The sequence below is a fragment of the Neopsephotus bourkii genome, unplaced genomic scaffold (genome assembly GCF_033783945.1).
Source record: "Neopsephotus bourkii isolate Nb327-2 ecotype Australia unplaced genomic scaffold, CSIRO-AGI_Nbou_v1 NB_1388, whole genome shotgun sequence".
NCBI classification, from domain to species: domain Eukaryota; kingdom Metazoa; phylum Chordata; class Aves; order Psittaciformes; family Psittacidae; genus Neopsephotus; species Neopsephotus bourkii.
In genome coordinates, this window is record NW_026901866.1 from 1,143,696 (window position 1) to 1,160,887 (window position 17,192).

General features: G+C 37.9%; 1 protein-coding gene across 5 annotated transcripts in view; it reads right to left on the bottom strand.

Moving 5' to 3' along the window:
- NPAS3 (neuronal PAS domain protein 3) overlaps positions 1-17,192 on the bottom strand; it is a 613,669-nt gene that overhangs the window by 553,432 nt on the left and 43,045 nt on the right. The gene's annotated exons all lie outside the window — the stretch shown is intronic.

Here is a 17,192-nt window from a genome sequence, read left to right on the forward strand (position 1 = left end):
TGTTCCACTGTACCTGAGGGAGATAACTGAGCCTCAGACTGCAAGAAAATCCACCAACACTAAAACCTCTCCCAGATGTGCAGCTGCTTCCTGCAGCACAGAGATATTCCTTAGCCTTTAAGCAATATGAAAATGAACTACCTACTGAAAAGAATAAGTTGTCATATGATAATTTACTGTGCTGGCAAAAAAAAAGTCAGTGGAGATTCAGGGGACTGCACACTAGTAGGGATCTTGCAGACTTTGACTTTCCAGCTCACCATGGGGTGGCTGCAGAATGATGACCTACACACTGCCAAATAGGATCTGTACCAAAACGGGCCAACATCATTCTCCCTGTGAATGCTCTCACTAAAAATGCCTCAGCTGACCTGTCATGCCAAATGCATCTAAGCTTATCAGGTCTCACAGACCACTGTTCTAATACATTAGAAAAGACGATATGGTTGTAAACAGCCAGCAACACTAACATCCCCAGCAGTAAAAGGCAGAAAAACATTTTCACTAGCAATCCGAAAAGGTACAGTCAACTAAACCAGACTATAATACTATACATAAGGGGAGGTGGCAGTGGGTGGGGGTGGAGATCAACTAGCGCTTTGTACTGAAGGAAACAGATGTGTTCCAAAAGCAATGCCATAGGCCATCCTTGAATTTAAGTGTAATGCTAGCATTGTATCTCAGCTCCACCAAATTGGTTTTTATCTCCTAACATTTCCATCTGAAGTGACTACCACGGGCATATTTCTTTCCTGAAACCTCCAGACTCCTTCTTGTCAGTGATGGTATGTCTATAGCTTTGAAGGAGACCAGTTCACAGGAGGTTTGGAGGCTGACAGACCAGCAGCTGAGAGCTCTCCCTGCACTGGCACTCATGCAGACTTCTGGTCAGATCTGACACACAACAGATGGGAAGATATGCAGAAGCAGCAAAATAAGAATTTGGGTTAGGATGTGTATACTTCCATATACGAACTAATGTCTGTAGTACTAAAGCTGGCATCTCTTAATTGACCTGGTTTTGTTAGAACTAACAACTAACACTCAGATTTGTACCCAAAATTTTCTCTACTGGACAGCTATAAGGCATTGCTATATGATCTACTAATCACTCAATACGCTGCCATGTGAATTAACTCATGAATATTGTTAAGTACAGTTATATGGATTGTAACATTTCAGTAGCACTATAATCATGGGAGCATGCTGCATGTGGACTTAACATTTAGAGAGATAATTCAATTGCTGGGAATACAAACCTATGATGAAGAGTGATTATGGTACAGTTAGCAACTTTTAGCACGGACATCTCATCTATTCCATATATGTTTTTCCTATTAATCTCTATATCACAAATACATTTAAAACGTTATCGTTTCAAAGACAAACAGTTTATAAAAATCTCAGATTTATTAAACTTTTTTGTTCTGTGAAAAATCCTACTATGCAGAATGAAGTACAACTAATAGTATATTAGTTATTTCTACATGTATTAAAGTTGCATGTTACCATGGAACAAAACAGGGAGGCAGCCTGTGCTCTCTCCATACTGAAGAGAAGTTTTGAAACACTTCCAGTTGCTGAGAGTCTGTAAATGAAACCCAACACTTCTAAATCTATATAGATGGAGCTAACAACCTTCTTTTCTACCTCCAGTGTAACTAGAATTTATTTGTCTGACCCAACTCCACTACTGTTCACATCCCTCATGCTGGCCATACAGGCTTTCCATCAAATATTTAATTTTCCCTCTGCTCTGAGCATTTAAGGTATTTGTATGGCTACTTCAAGAAGCCTATAAAGTAATATATGTGTTAGTAATTCAGGCCTCAACCCTACTAAAAATCACCTGGTGGAGGAGAAAATTAGTACCACTTCTACTTTGGCACCAAAAAAAGTCTAAATGTGTCTGTGGACTTCACCTGCTAGGTCAGTCAGGGGCATGGGGGCCATGGACTGAAAAAAAAAAAAAAGGACATTACACCTGTGCATGAAAGCTGGCCCTTGCACAGTTCACATGATGCTTCCGATACCTTCAAGCACATAACATGCAAAATAGTTTAACATCACCCACAAAAATATAGTGATAAATTACAACTGCATCTCTTTCAGAGCTTTTATCAAATCAGGTGTGGGTAAACTTGGTGCTTCAACACACCAAAGTTGCCAGCAGAGAGGATTACTTAAAATGTATCAAGAGAGCATGGAGTGGGTGTTGACTCTTGAAAAAGACCTGTTACACTTCAAAAACACATCATGAAACAATTGGACTATGAAAAGTGCATGCCCTCACAGCTCCCTTAACGTAACAGCCTAGCAAATCGAGCACAGAAGACAGTCTGCAGCACATTCCAAAGTCCCTGTTCTAAGTAATCAAAACCAGGTTTATGAATTCTTTGCAAAGTACCTAAAGTAATCTACTTGACTGTGTCCCTTTAGCTACCATGTTCTATAATGCCCAAGTTAGAAATAATCAAGTTCATTACAAATAAACTGGTTTTATTCAAAAGTAAAACCAAACAGAAAACCCTCATGCCAAGTCATGACAAGCATCATGATATGCAATACACAGATCAAGAATATTTGTAGTAATAAGTAAACAAAATTAAGAAAGTGTCACCCTGTTCATAATAAAGGGCATATGTTAATTGTGCACTCAGCTTCAGACTGGATTGTCTTCCATGTCTTGTTTGTATCCTCTTAACTAATTCTTAAACCACACCAAAACATGCACCAGTTCCTTCTGAAGAACTTTCTACAAAACTAAAACTGGAGGTAGACCTATGCTTACACAAGAAATGCAGCTTATTACATTTGTTGCACTCCAAATAAATATTGATTTCAATCTCAGAAAGCTATGAAAGGGCTTGCATCAATTACACAGTACATCAGTCGTGATGCAAGTTACCCAATTCCAGTGATGCACACAGCAAATCAATCACTCTCATCCACACACCTTGGTGAGCTAGGGCCACCACTACTTACCTTTACCTGAACTTTTAAATACTGCATTCATTTAGGAGTGGCATTATAAAGGAAAAGGTTTACAATGAAAAAAATGTCATCTAATCTGTCAAAAAACTGTAGCAATTATAATTACCTCTATTCATGTAATGTGTTTTAATACATACACAAATGAGTAAAAGAGCTCTTAATGACAACAACATTATGAGGGGAGGTTTCCCTTTTGCATTATCTATTTATTTAACACAAAATTATTAGGCTATTGTGATAAAGCAGCCAGAGTACAATGACTTTCCTTTAATCACTAATTAAAATGCTGATTGCCTGTTGAGTGAGACATGCAGTTATGGTCAAACACCAAGTCCTATTGTGTGATAACAGCTTGGGCTGGCCTTACAACTGGGTGGGGTTGAATCACTGTTAAGTAAACAAATGCTCTATGGCTGGAAAACACAATTGCTTCAGCTCAATAAAATCCTTAAATAAGTTTTAATTTTACAGCCTTAGACAAGCTAATATTGCAGAGCACAAAAGTTCAGAGATAAAGAGACCTACCAGGTGCTGGAATAAACAAGCAATTACACAGATTATAGAAGAGCAGTACCGGGTCTGTATGAATTAATTTATTCTGTGTACAAGCTGAGGTGGAAATTAATTTCATGGGGCCAAATTCAAAGGACCACTGGGACATTATTGGCTTCATCTATTCAACTTCTTAAGTACACTCAAATTACACCTCTGCAATCCCACTGATAGCAAGCCAGTGCTGTTAGTGGGGTTTCACAGATGCAGTCAGAGGAACCTGCACACTCATATTTCCCTTACATCCTTGATTTATTGCAAAATAAATTACGCAAAATAAGACCTATTTGTCTACAGTCCTGTACTCTGTGGAATCATTTAAGCTGGTACCACCAAAAAAAAAAAAAAAAAAAAAAAGAATAGTCTAGAAAACACTACTTTTCACATTGGCCACTATTTAACATGAGATGTTATGCTCCAGGCTTCAACTCTAAATGAGAAAATAAGCTGCACGCGTACATGTGCGCATGCACACACACACACACACACACACACACACACAAAGAGTGGAGGACATGAGAACACCAGCAACACTGTACTTGTCCCTTACAAAAAGGACAATTATTTTTCAAAAAGTGGGTAAACTATTTCTAATTACAACCAAAATAATCTAACAACCGATTCTAGTGTTACAATTCTAGTTATGTGAACTATTATTGTAGATACCCAAGTAACACTTCACTTGCCAAAATAAAATGGGGGTAGAGAGGGAAAAGTTTCTTCTAACTATGGCTTGCTGATACCCTAAGAAATCAATTTAACTCTTAAAGTTAACATGGCATCCATGGTTAATAGCTCCATCACTTAAATAAGAGCAAACTTCCTTTCTTACAGTTAAACTGGTTTATTGTCTCAACAGAACAAACAATAATGTGCTGCTTAATAGACTAACCTTTATCACATTCCAAATAATCACATATAAAGTTCAATGTGTTTTGGTTGGGGGTTTTGGGGGCTTTTCAGGGTTTTCTTCATGCACAGAAGAAGAAATCATCTGGGCATATTGCTGTTATAATAATGTGTACACTCACCTATTACTCATAACTAGTAGTTACTATTACAGAGAGTTCAAATTAATGTTTTTATTTTTTTTAATTACTTCTACATGCACATGATGCCACAAGGGCAGAAAGAATAATTTATTTTATTTTATGTTTTTTTAGTTTATAGCTGCAAACATTCGGCCCTCCCCCATCTTTTTACTAGTTTTATGTGGCAGTTACTTTTTTGTACACATACACAGATTCACATCGCAAGAATTACAGTGTTTAATTAAAAAAAAAACAAAAAAAAAACCCCACAAAACACCACCAAAAACCACACCAAACCAAACCTTGCTCACTCCACAACAGCTCTTCACTTGCTGTCTCATTTCTCCAACTTGTAAAAGCACCCATTTCATCTCCCTATAAGTTGTCATCTTCTGCAAGTAAAAACCATCACTCACCCCTTGAACATTTTCATTGCTTTTCTAGCATTTTTATGTAGAAGACATAATAAAAAAAAATAACTCCTGTATGTTTCTGTAGAAACATGCTCAGTTCTCTTTTTTGCCCTTTCCCTTTTGTTTGAATGCAACTAAATCCAAAATGGTTGCTTGTTTATATGCTGCTGCTACTTATATAATAATTGACCTCGCAAAAAGAGGAGCCAAAAGTCTGTGTTCTGCTTACTGTTTGGGAGTCTCATATAAGGGGCACAAGTGGAGGGAGCTCTCCTTCCCTACTGATGCTGTAGAGGCCAGCAAACATGCTGCACCTTGCAGGCTGTCAGCATTAGACAAACACAAGTGAATGTGTCAGACTATCTCCCGTACCCTACGACTATTATTACCAATTGCAACTATCACTGATGGCACTATGCTTCACATCATTCTTTCCTCTTCAAAAATATACAACTACAGCTTTTCTTTTAAGCTACTGTGTTGCAAGACCAGTGTTAGGAACCTACAATTGATGTAACAGCCAGGATCCAGACCACAGGGAGTAAAAGCCATCAGTTACTGCAGTCAGTGGCAGACTTAGTGTTCTGCTCTTACTGCTTTACAGCTTCTGCCAAGCCTTGCCTTCTCTATCAGTGAATATTCTATGTAACTTAAGATATAAAAGGGCAGCATCAAAATGGGCTATAGGGGAAGTCATCAATATTTTGGTTTCTACCAAAAGTTCACATAAAGTTTTGTTTCTAGACTGGGTGCTCAAACCACTGAGATAGTTAACAAAAAAAAGCACCACTGAAGTAAAGGAATCATGATAATTTTGGAAGATCCAACATTTGCGGGATCCCTGCCTATGTTTCTCAGACTTCGTGGAAGTAGAGAGCTGTAGGGGGTATGTGAGTGCAGGACTAGAATACAGAGGCAGCAGGTGTCTAAGGTTTTTCACTTCATAAGCATTCAGCAGAAATACAAACCCCGTTTTTATTCTACAAATCTCCACTGAGCTACAGCCCAAATTCTTTTAACCCTTCCACTTAACACAGTCAAATAATTTCCAGAGGTATCGGTTTCATAGCTGCTAAACAAATACAGTCTGGTTGCAGTGATCTATTTTACTGGACAGCACTACTTCAGCTTTCTTTTGATCACTATTATCCAGCTGTCCACAAAAAGCTGTCTCTTACTGCCTATAATACTCAGGTGGCTTGAGAAACAAGTTCTATTTTTAGAGGCACATTGATTACTGAGCACTCCACTAACCAAAAAACCCACCTTTCTTACATAAAGAAGGAATGGACTTTATTTCGAACACCAACAGCTATACCCTGATCAGCCTTCTCAGTGGTTCAAAACTCAGCTTGCAAAGAAATCCACCCACATTTTTATAAACTGTCTACATTTGCAGTCAGTGACTTCCCTCTACCTTGGGCATATGCAGGCATACAGTTTTTAACCACAAAAATTCTGGCATCCTATCCAATACCATACAGAGTGTCCTAAAAACAGGTATATAAAGACAAGAAGAAAAAACTGTTGCTGAGGGACTCTATCCACCTATCACCTGTCTGTTCCAGGCACTCACTCCCTAGTGACGCAAATCTGAAGACCAATTAGCACTCTCACAGCAGTCAGCTTATGAGATGCAATACCACCAGAAGGCTAAGCAAGTATGTATGGATTCTCCACAGATCTACAGGATCATCATCCTGCAGTTGCAAAGGACTACTTAAGGTCTAATTACAACTGGAAAGCTTGTATCCACTTAACTAGAACCATACAGGACCAATTAGAAATAGGATGAGGTTAAAGCATGAATATGTGCATCACTGTGAAAATCTTCCTCAAAGCAGGGTATATTAGGCCATAGAACAGTCTCACTGAGTAGATGGCAGAAGCCCACTAGCTTTTGATGTTTTATACTAGAACAAAGCAGAAAGCTAGAAAATGAACTGTGGAGATTCACTGTATATAGGCAGAAAGATTGGATGATTTAACTGGTCTTTTCCACATTGAATTCCATGATTCAGTAGTCCTGAGCTTTATTTAATCTTTTCCAAAAGCCTCACACAGTAGTAAACCAGAGAACCAATTTATATCTAACAGCAAATATTTGTAATTCACTTCCAAGGATCTTTATAAATATTCAATATTCTCCCAAATCAAAACAGTTCTGTTTGTATCTACTCTAAATAATCTGACTGAGCACAATGTTTCATAAGACAAATATATTACATCCAAACAGAAAACATATCATAAGACAAATAAGGTATAGCCAAACAGAAAAAGGAGCAGAAGCTCAGATGCACAAACAGCCTTTAGGATTTCACCATCCCAGAAAACAAAGGAAACATAGATAGAAGGATCCTCTAGTCATGTTGTGCCATAATTTGAAGTCTTACAGACTTTTGCTTTGTGCAAAATGAAGTCCAGACTCATGCCAAAACACATCCATCTGATATACTTTCAGTTTACACTTACATGCTACACTGATGCCATAGTATATACATAAAGATAATGCAATTACTGTATTAGCACTTGTGTTAAACTTCCTTTCTTTGTATTAGTAGAGTTAGTGTTTCAGTCCTTATGAATGTTTCTCTAAAGAACCATCAACTGCCTTCACATCACCTGGCCAATGCACTTGCTTCCTAGAGAAAAGTACCTACCAATTCTCTGAGTTTAATGAAGTGCACTTTCTTGAAGCCTACTGTCTTTAATCACAGGATATATTACATCTTCTGAAAGCATTGCAAACTCCTATCTGACAGACAAAAAAAGCAACAGGAAAACTAATCAGAAACCTGAAAATTAGCCAAATGGTAGCCATGGAAATGCTAGATATAGGCAAACAAGGCCAAGCAACCGGAGGAGTGACTTGAAAGGCTATACATTGCATACAGCCTCAAAACCTTGGTCCTAGATTGCATTAGTGGATTTTTGGACCTGTCAATTACATGGCTTCATGCAAATGAAATTAACTGTACCTTAAGAGAGGTCCTATTTCTTTGGCACTAAACATAAGTGATTACCATTAGTGTCAGTGGAAGTTATATGAACATGTTGAGAGGGGATTAAGCAGTTTACAAATGTTAACTTGTAAGGAAGGACAGAGAAGGGACAAATATGCAGAAGTTCTTGGGAAGGTAATATATCTAGGAAAGTGCACAGAATAGATTATCCTTATCCATAGAGTACTTCACATGGCAGCCATTTATTTTTCATACATTTCTGTTCCCAAGCTGCAGAAAGTGAAACTGTTCACTTTACTGGTTTTCCAGCTTCAATTCTGTCATATTCCCATATTTTTGATTTCTACCAGAGCTCTGGCAAGCTAACAAAATAGTGCAAAGAAACACAGAATTGCTTTGCCTAATGCAGAGTGCATAACCACTAATATTTGGGATAACCAATTTTAAAATTGCATCAATTAAACTGGGGAATAAAAACTATGAATTAAATAGAAAAAGCTAAAACTGCACATCCTAAGTAGTGTCACAAGTAGCACCTCCCAAATCAGCAAAAAATAAACTTAAATTTTGATTGAAACATTAGAATAGCTAACGTGTTTGAGAATATGTTTACAGATAATTCATGATAAGAAAAAGCTGTAATTAATTACTATTTGTTATTTATTTCCATTTAGCAGCAAATAAATTAGCTGTTCATAACAACATTGTTTTGCACATCAGCTGCACACTAGATTAGATGGAGCGCATCACTGTGCAAGCTTCTGAAACGCTTAAAATCCAAGTTTGGCAAAAGTTTCCATTTACTGGTGCTCTAAATGTTAACAAATCATATAACCAGTCAATTTTAACAGAATAACATTGATGATGAGAAGAGCAGAGAAAGCACAGCAAAGCCTGGTAGGATATACTGCACATGGTAACTGAAAGTGAAACTAAAACGTCTCTGCCAGCAGTCCTGGACACAACAGACTTTTGAATCATCTTTATCAGTGGGAAGCCAGCCAGATCTGTTTATCAATGGATGGAAGGCAGAGCTATTTCATGCCAGTTTTTAGGCCCTCCACCTCTGTGTTTATTTAGTTTCAACTTAGAGCAGCCTTTGCAACTGGCACACCCCTTCACCATGCCAGAGGGCTCTAACAGAACCTCACAACTAGGAAAGGTTTAAAGTCAATTTAGACCTTCACCTGCCAGTGCTGCAGGTATTGAATTTTAATAAAAATAATTTTATTAAGATTGAGTCTAAGAAATTAAATGTATATTTTTCTTATCTCTTTGTAATATTTCAGTTATAACTAAATATTAATACATCATGATGTTGCATAATTGCTCATTACTAGAAATAAACTTCAAAGTTTAAAAGCATAATACATCCCAATTTACTGAAACATTAGCTTTTCCAACAACTTTGGCTAGTTTCCTCTAGGCAAAACTCACGATGGAAAGAGCAGACACTGTCAAGTCTTTTCAGCACAATGGAAAACCTTTTCCTTAAAGCCAGGACACTGTTAAGGTATAAGGCTAGTCAGGTTACTATTCATATTAGAAATCAAGTATTTGAAGATGCATGCTTCTTTCAGGGAACAAACACTAAGTTGGAACAACATTCTTATGTGCTAGAAGAAAATACATCTTTAAAACGTTTGTTACATTGTAAATGCCACTCTGGGCTACAGAGACAGAAAACATAGCTCTCTGGTAACCAGATTAAAGGCCAAGGCCACAGCTTTATTGAAATACAGTAACTCACACCACAGAATTATCTGACAGCCAATAGTCCTTGCAGTAGTAAATAATGAGAGCCCAAGGCAAAACACCATATACATTGGACCTCAGAGAAATGCAGTCCAGCCCTAATGTCAAACGCCTATGTCTACCAATACTGATGAGATTTGAACTCTTCTGTTTTGAGGTATTAAAAATGAGGTAATACCTGTATATGACAATAAAACTTTGCGTTGCAGTAACTCTTCCTTTCCTGTCTTACTGCACACATACCAAAAATTGGTGAAAGAAAGTTTTAAGAACAGAAAAAAAGTGACAACCAGAAAAATCATGAGTATTTGAGTGTTTTCAAACAAATCTAGCCAGCCAGAAAACTGAATTCCCAGCATCTTTTGAAGGGTATTCAAGTAACTGTAACATCAGATAAGGTGTAAGTTACCTATTACTTGATTCACTTAATGTGTAAAGCGCCTGCATAATTTGTCATTATGTTGACAAACACCTATATGTTCATATATACACTAACACACCTTGCTGAAGAAAATAACCTCACTGCTTGCTCATTTCTGGTCTAATACATCTATTTATTTTCAATACTGCACTCCTGTACTTCAAAGGTTATAGATCCCTTTTGATGAGAATTTAAAAAGGACTCATTCCCCCACACCAAGATGTTTCCTTCCCAGTTCAATACTTAAAATCAAATCCACCAATACTGCATGCTTCCCTCTCACCCCAAAAGTAACCCTCTGGAAGGAAAGGTAGGATTTTTAGCCTTTCTTCAAAAACACACTTTTTATTTTAATCTTTTTAGTTTTTCACTGACTGAGAAGCAGAGAAAAAAAAAAAAAGGGGGGGCAAAAATTGAAGTGTTGTGTCCTCAGGAAACAACCTGGGGAAAGCTGATCTTGCCTGTAATTTATATTAGCTTGAACAAGATATCAACAAAATTTTCCTATTTATTATGGGTTTTATTTGTCCATAGACAGCTGGACTGAACAACACTTTAGTCCAAACATACAAAAAAGGACAGACAAAATTTAAATCCACAAATAGGAGGAACAGTCACTAAACTCTGCTCAAAATCTGCAAGTATAGGGTTTAGTGCAACTGGTACAACCTCCAGTTTAACTGGGACCTTCTACAGGCTCATGACTTGCAGGCTCCTACTACATACCACTGTCTACTAAAATACATAAGGAAACAAAAAGCTGGTCATTCTCAGTCACACATTAGTAGCAGACCAGTAGTAGCTTTTTTCCCCCCTGTACCTGCAAAATAATGGCTTATGTCATTATACATGTTTTCTCAGTCCCACAGAAAACTTGCATACCTCTCACTCCTCTTCAGAAAGGTGTACAACCTACTGCAAAGTTATTAACATTTGAAAAATAAATTACTATAAAGTTCTCCGAAAGTGGTCAGCTGTGATCAGCTGATACAACAAGGTAAGAGGGCTCAGAAGGAAAGCACGGGAGGGGGTGGGGGGATAAAACGGAATTCACTATTTAGAGTTAAAAAGTCTCCTTCGCATTAACCCTTGCACCAAATACCCAAGTCTACATGAAAAGCAACAGGTTGCATTAGATTTCAATTTTTTCTCCCTGCTGGGTAAGTGCTACATGTAAATCCATTAAGTCTTCCGAGTCTGAAACCTCTAAATGAATGCTCAGCCAAAAAAGGTGATAGAACAAAGTGCCTACTAATCAACTCAAATCATCCAGGAAGTGAGGCTTTGCTAATGAATTATGGTAATTAGCTCTCAGCATTGGTCACTGTGCTAGCAGACTACTGCTTGCTCTGAGCAATAGCAGACAGATTAAATTCACTAACTCACACAGAATCATAGAATAGTTAGGGTTGGAAAAGACCTTAAGATCATCAAGTTCCAACCCCCCTGCCATGGGCAGGGACACCTGGCTCTAAACCATATCACCCAAGGCCTCGTCCAACCTGGCCTTGAACACTGCCAGGGATGGAGCATTCACAACCTCCTTGGGCAACCTATTCCAGTGCTTCACCACCCTAACAGGAAAGAATTTCCTCCTTATATCCAATCTAAACTTCCCCTGTTTAAGTTTTAACCCATTACCCCTTGTCCTGTCACTACAGTACCTAATGAAGAGTCCATGCTTAACTCCCTTTTCCTATGGGGTTTGGAGCAGCATCTCATCTCTCTGGAACCAGAAATTCTGAGGTAGCATCAAAAGCTAGGCAGGCCCAAGCTCAAGTCCAGCACTTAACCAACAGTTTGTCTAGGACAGCATGAGAAGTATACTCAGCAATTCTTGTCATCCAACTAAAAACAGTAGTAATTTGATGTAAACATCTTACTCAGCAGGAGAGGTCAGCAGCATTCTTATATCCCATTATACGTATTTGACTCTATTTAATTGCTGGAGGTTCTGGAGTAAAAAATGAGAAAAGGGCATAGGCTCATCCTACAGCCAAGATCACCATCAATATTGGCAAGGCAAAGAGGTAAAGGAATATTATGATCTAAACAGAGTTGAAAAATAGGCAGTGGCACCTCAGCCCCATATCACCTCTAAACAATCCAAGTAGTATATATTAGCTTAATGTTCCCTGCCCAATTTTTACTAGGCATTAAGCCAAACTTCCATCTAGCCAGTTTAGATGAACAACAAAAGAATTTAATAATAATAATAATAATAATCTGGTAACAAGTTAAAAACCAAAACACCCAAGAAGTCAGAGAACAGTAAAAAAACTGCTCATGTCCAAATCTCAAGGTGGGAGAACACTCCACAGCCAATTAATGCTTGCCTCAGATTATGAAATGATTATGGTGTTTCCTGTGTCTTACATGCAGGCCACCTTGTAAATACGCTATTTACACTGCAGTGACTCAAGAAGCTGGGTGTTTTGTGGAATGCAAGAAGTCCTAACATCACTTACAGCTGTGTGTGTACACACTAGAGAAGAAATGATGCTGGAGATCCCAATGAGAACTGAAGGTGAACAGCTCACAGTGAAATCTAGGTTTCCAGCCTCTTTTGAAGGAGAAGAGAAGTAACAACTCTGAAGCCTCTCTTCACTTTGCCACCACCATGGGCTATGACCAAGGCAACTCAAATCCTGCCCCTCTACTTGGGGCCCAGCTCTACCAGCTGCAGTTTTGCTCCAAGTTACATGCCAGACATGGGGCAAGGCTATGCTTGCAGCTGCATCATCTACAGCTGAAGCTGTGCTGCAGACAGTTTATTAAAAACTCCAGCTCTCCAGGATGCCAGCACACCTCTGCTCGAAAAAACCAAAATACTCCAAAAGTTCTTAAGCTCATTTGTCTGGATTTGTCTGGCACTTGGGTACCAACACTTTTCCTCTCCCTCCTGGTAGCTTTCCAACTCTTGGCATGTACATAGCAAGTGGTGGCTTCACCACTGTAAACTGAAGGCACTGCTGTCACTGACAGACCTCATTTAAACTCTGCAGTATGTATGCAGACTCTTTATAAGAGGACGCTGCTGCCTTCTTCAAGCTAGGCATCATAGGGTCATAAAGATCATTGAAGCCAGACTAGTCACCAGGATCTATTTCCCCTTCACAGAGATGCAAGCAAGAAGAAAGGAGGTCGTGAGAAACCCAGGGCAAGTGCATAGTTCAACAGTCTTAGCTTCAGCAACACCTACAGGGTCATAGCACTCCGTTCCCATGCAGGTAGGGATCCTTGGTTTTGGATGCTATGCCTTTAAAACAGACAGCCCTACGTAACGGAAAAATTCCTGTTTCAGTACTTTGCTGTTCCTGGTAAGAGGAATAACCCTTCAATCTTTCTGCAACTGCTACAAAGCTTGCACAGAGGAAATCCTACTTGGATTTCTTTTAAACCAGAATAACCTGCCAAAATATTCAAGGGAAAGAGCTCATGATAGTGTTATATCCTTTTCTGAAAGCTTAATTTAGACAACTACCAGCAGATCCCTTCATGGACACAGCAAAATCTTAAACTCTCTCTATTTGACTGTGCTTGCCTAAGGCATTAAGTTCAATCCACCATGTCACACCTCAGTAACTCGACACAGACTAGGAAATTCTTACAGTCAGCTTCCCCAAGGGATTTGTTAAGTTTCACATACATTTAGTTGTGCAGTTGGCCTGTTCAAATTGATAAACTTGTTCCTCAGTGCTTTCTGCTGCAGATTTTGTCACTGGGAAAAATAAGTATCAGTGGGGGAAGGCAGACTACTATCTTTCAGTAATAACCTCCTTTTGTTTGTTTGTTTTTTTCTTTGTTGTTGGTTTGGGTTTTTTTTTTTTTTATAATTACACATGTATTACCATTCCTATCTCTTCTTGAGAGGCATTTATTTTACAGAAGAGATAGGCAGATACTCTGGTGATGGGCACATTAAAAACACCACAGACAGACAAGATGAATGTCATTAACATGTGAAAAATGAATAGAGAAGATAGATACAAAAATACTATTCCATCCTACCAAATATAAAGGAATAATTCACCCATGAATATCCTGTGCATCCGAGCAACACACATATACAATATGCAGGTTACTGATGAAGACTGCAGTATGGAAAGCACTTATACACTCTGTTTTTTAGTAGGTAAGCAGTGCATTGGGGTCAATGGAATTACTCACTAGATTAGAGTTAAAGCATATGCCCAAGTATTTTGTTGGTTGAAGGCTAATATGACCCACATGTAACTATTACTTTTATAACGCTATATTATAAACATCACTGTGACATGTTATTACAGAGTAAAAGCAACTTCCTCCACCTTCAACTGCTGCTTATGGGTATAAGAATTATTAACGTATGGCATATGGCACAAAGCAAATCAGCTCAAACCAGTATCTGCAACAGGTTTTGTCAGCATTAGCAGAAGATGAACAGAGCAGAAAGGCAGCAGGAAAGGGAGGCTGAAGAAATAAGAAGCAAGACCAGCCTCTTTTTCGTGTAACTTTATGGACCTACAGCAAGCAGAAAGCCTACAGTGTTGGCAATGAAAACCAGCATCAAAGAGAAGCAAGATATGATGTGTCTTTTCAACAGTCTTTAGCACGCAAATTAAAACTTCCTCCGTATCCTGCAGAGCTCCTCAATTACTTGTCATTACTATTGTGCAAGATAGAAAGCATTTAGTCCTCAGTGTGCAGCACAGATAGCACACCAGAATCTTCTTTCAGCTACAGAATCATGTATTTTGATGACAACCCAAAAAGAAGCAATTACTTTCTCAATCTTTCCTCATATGCTTTTGTTATAAAACACAAAAAGCCTTATTATCCATCCCTGCACCTAAACTGCACAAGGATTTCCAGTGATGAAATGAATTTACAAAGATGAAGCAATGCAATACCATGGAGAGAACCATACAAACAAGTATCTTAGCTTCCTAGTTGTGTGGTGATTAGTGATCTGCAGTTTGTGTGATAGTCTCAAACAGTTTCTAACTATTATAAACGCTATGTGGCTGTACTTGTGGCCTATTAGAAGACTGAAGATTTACAGATTCAGAAATGGGAATCACAGTCTTCTTTAAAGAATTTCAGAATGCCACCATAAGCTTTTTTTAATATAATGTTAAAGTTCATTTTGCAGTATATAAACTGAATTTCTTTAACAGCTAAAATAATACTTAAATAAATATATACATATATTTTCAGAAAGAAGATATAGATAACACAACTTATAAAGACTTAATATAGCTAGGAGAAAAATATATACATATATATAACAGATAATTCAGGACATATATCCTAAAAGGTCAAGTATTTAAAAAATTAAAAAGTAAAAATCAAGATCTAGAAACTATGTACATACAGTCTCATGGCAAGTTCTGAAGAAATTAAAGAGGGGGACATGCAACCTGATACTTGGCTACAGTAGCATGTCTACCTTATAAGACCTGTGCCAATAAACAAAATTAACCTACGTTAGACTAGAATCAGGCCTATTGCAAAAAAAAAAAAAAAAACCAACAACACAGAAAATAAAACAAAAATGCCAAACAAAACCAAAACCCACAAAAACAAAACAAAAAAAAACAAACGAACAAAAAAGAATACACACAAAAAACTCAACCCGAAATCACCCCACTACCCATTCTAGGCCAGTGCTCCCTGCTTCTCTTTCTCATAAGGAAGTTGTCTGAGTAAGCAGACTAGGTTATAGAAGCTTTCATTCTGATTACCAGCACTGTAGCTGACCTGTGAAGAAATAGGACTTCATCTTCAGCTGCCTCAGTGATTAGAACTTCACAGGCAATGAATAGCTAAAGTCAGGGCAGCTACACTTTCTTCACACTTGAATATAATGATTGTCACCTTCTGAAAGAGAATCTATACTAAAGGGAAGGGGAAATTTTCTCTTGCTGAAGTGCAAAAGAGCCAAACGACAGCCCATCTGCAGTAGCCTGCCTGTCTTTTGTAATTACACCACTGTATGTGTTGCAATAAAGCTTTATACCTACTCAATTACATATTTATTTTCCATTGGAGGGGGGAAATCACAAAAACCACAAGACACAACACCTCCCCCCTACACACAACTTGCTGTATTTCAAGATGCAAAGCTGTCTTACAGTTATAAATGACTAATAAAAGGAACAAACATCTAAATAACTTGTTGGAATTACTTAATTGTTCTAATTTCACATTAGAAATAAAAGCTTTGCCACCTAACATGAAACTTCTCTTCAAAACATGTTATTTGCATGGATTTTTTTTTTCTTAATGCTTTCTTTTTACGGACACATGGTTCAGTTTCTCTTTCAGATATCTGGATTGACTTACTAAGTAATGTGACAGCAACAGCTTAATTAAACATACAGTACACACTTCAGAGATAAAGGGGAACTTCCTCAAAAAAAAAAAAGTTTAGTTATTTATGCAATCCATCTCATAAAAAGTTCTCTTAAGGTGGATGCAAGCCACCATTTTTGCAGGTAGAATGGGCTCTGCAACAAATATACTCTCAGTGATTGACAAACCATGTAGAAAGTACTTCATAGATTTGGAAAATCATCTGTGGGAGCTCTCATTTAAGGAATAATACAGCACCTAGTTAATCTACTCAATCAAGCTATCTATAACTCTCATTTCAAGGCAACTGTAGTTTATTGCTAAACTAAAGGCTTCTATACTGCCCTAATAAGAAATAGTTGATTCTGCTGTCTGGAAGTATCATAGGTCTTGGACAACAGTCTATTTGCTATGCTCAGTTCTTCAGTGATTCTTCACCTCTTTCAGAATAAAGCAAGCATTAAACAGAAAAGTAGCATCTATACTACTTCTAAAGAGCTATGATCAAGTACAAGCCTTGACAATTTTACCTTTGAGTAAAGGTAAAATTCATTTCATCATAAAAATCCTGAATCACTGGTGGCCAATGAAGAACATGTTAATTGGTCAATTCAGGCTAGGCAGAGAAGAGATTCAGAGCAGCAATGTGGAGAAGGACTTCAGAGTGCTGACTGATGAGAAACTAAATATGAGCCAGCAGTAAACAGTCAGTCCAAAAAGCCAACCA